The sequence below is a fragment of the Durio zibethinus genome, unplaced genomic scaffold (assembly GCF_047325235.1).
Source record: "Durio zibethinus cultivar Kanyao isolate XHJ-2024 unplaced genomic scaffold, ASM4732523v1 HiC_scaffold_308, whole genome shotgun sequence".
NCBI classification, from domain to species: Eukaryota; Viridiplantae; Streptophyta; class Magnoliopsida; order Malvales; family Malvaceae; genus Durio; species Durio zibethinus.
In genome coordinates, this window is record NW_028322931.1 from 70,001 (window position 1) to 72,500 (window position 2,500).

The window sequence follows — 2,500 nt, forward strand, 5'->3', positions numbered from 1 at the left end:
CCCACACCAGGGCCCAGCTTGTGCCGATGGCGGTCGAGGCAAGTGCCCGTACCGAAGGGCAGCCTATGCCGATGATGGTCGATGCATGTGCCATCACCATGCGTCATCATGTGCCATTGATGGTCGAGGCCTTGGCCGAAGTTCGATTTTGAGCCACGGTGCCCATGCTTGGCTCCAGCATGTGCTGGTGCCGCATTTTTTTCACTCGGGACAGCATCGCCGGAGCATCGCCGGAGCATCGCCGGAGTACCGCCGGAGAACCTGACCGGCGGCATTGGGGTTCCGGCGATTGGGAGGGGGGCCGGGGGGGTGTGCGCACATGATGTGCGATGGGTGCTGGTACTTGGCCTTGTGTTGGCCCCCTATCCCTCATCAAACCTCTGAGAATTCACACCCCCTTAAAGAGCATTTGAGATTTTACAGGTTTGCTACCAGTAGCCGTTAAAGTGTCTGAAATGGGGACACTTTTTTCAAACGGTCACAAAATCTTCTCTACTTCGAGTTTTTAGCTGAATTTTTTTGTGCATGCCAACAAAAATAGAAGGATCATGCCTACAAAATTTGGGGCCAAAAATCCTTATAAAAAAATTTTAAAAAATCCCGAACCGCAAAAAGTTTCGAAAATCGTGAAAAATAGAAAACGAGTCATCTTCCAACGAAACTTCACGTGAAGGCTTAGGGGACCATTGTATGAATTTACAAGCCATAAAAATGGCATTGGCACGGCAGAAATTTGAAGATGTGCCTAAACCCACCAGGGCCCAGCGTGTGCCGATGGTGCTCGAGGCAACCGCCCGCACCAGGGCCCAGCGTGTGCCGATGGTGCCCGAGGCAAGCGCCCGCACCAGGGCCCAGCGTGTGCCGATGGTGGTCGAGGCAACCGCCCGCACCAGGGCCGATAGTGTGCCGATGGTGCTCGAGGCAACCTGTCGCACCAGGGCCCAGCGTGTGCCGATGGTGATCGAGGCAACCTGCCGCACCAGGGCCCAGCGTGTGCCGATGGTGGTCGAGGCAAGCGCCCGCACCAGCGCCCAGCGTGTGCCGATGGTGCTCGAGGCAACCGACCGCACCAGGGCCCAGCGTGTGCCGATGGTGCTCGAGGCAACCTGCCGCACCAGGGCCCAGCGTGTGCCGATGGTGGTCGAGGCAAGCGCCCGCACCAGGGCCCAGCGTGTGCCGATGGTGGTCGAGGCAACCGCCCGCACCAGGGCCCAGCGTGTGCCGATGGTGCTCGAGGCAACCTGCCGCACCAGGGCCGAGCGTGTGCCGATGGTGGTCGAGGCAAGCGCCCGCACCAGGGCCCAGCGTGTGCCGATGGTGGTCGAGGCAACCTGCCGCACCAGGGCCCAGCGTGTGCCGATGGTGCTCGAGGCAACCGACCGCACCAGGGCCGAGCGTGTGCCGATGGTGCTCGAGGCAAGCGCCCGCACCAGGGCCCAGCGTGTGCCGATGGTGCTCGAGGCAACCGACCGCACCAGGGCCGAGCGTGTGCCGATGGTGGTCGAGGCAAGCGCCCTCACCAGGGCCCAGCGTGTGCCGATGGTGGTCGAGGCAACCTGCCGCACCAGGGCCCAGCGTGTGCCGATGGTGCTCGAGGCAACCGACCGCACCAGGGCCGAGCGTGTGCCGATGGTGCTCGAGGCAAGCGCCCGCACCAGGGCCCAGCGTGTGCCGATGGTGGTCGAGGCAACCTGCCGCACCAGGGCCCAGCGTGTGCCGATGGTGCTCGAGGCAACCTGCCGCACCAGGGCCCAGCGTGTGCCGATGGTGGTCGAGGCAAGCGCCCGCACCAGGGCCCAGCGTGTGCCGATGGTGGTCGAGGCAACCGCCCGCACCAGGGCCCAGTGTGTGCCGATGGTGGTCGAGGCAACCGCCCGCACCCGGGCCCAGCGTGTGCCGATGGTGGTCGAGGCAACCTGCCGCACCAGGTCCCAGCGTGTGCCGATGGTGCTCGAGGCAACCGACCGCACCAGGGCGGAGCGTGTGCCGATGGTGGTCGAGGCAAGCGCCCGCACCAGGGCCCAGCGTGTGCCGATGGTGGTCGAGGCAACCTGCCGCACCAGGGCCCAACGTGTGCCGATGGTGCTCGGGGCAACCGACCGCACCAGGGTCGAGCGTGTGCCGATGGTGCTCGAGGCAAGCTGCCGCACCAGGGCCCAGCGTGTGCCGATGGTGGTCGAGGCAACCGCCCGCACCAGGGCCCAGCTTGTGCCGATGGTGATCGAGGCAACCTGCCGCACCAGGGCCCAGCGTGTGCCGATGGTGGTCGAGGGAACCTGCCGCACCAGGGCCCAGCGTGTGCCGATGGTGGTCGAGGCAAGCGCCCGCACCAGGGCCCAGCGTGTGCCGATGGTGGTCGAGGCAACCGACCGCACCAGGGCCCAGCGTGTGCCGATGGTGCTCGAGGCAACCTGCCGCACCAGGGCCCAGCGTGTGCCGATGGTGGTCGAGGCAAGCGCCCACACCAGGGCCCAGCGTGTGCCGATGGTGGTCGAGGCAA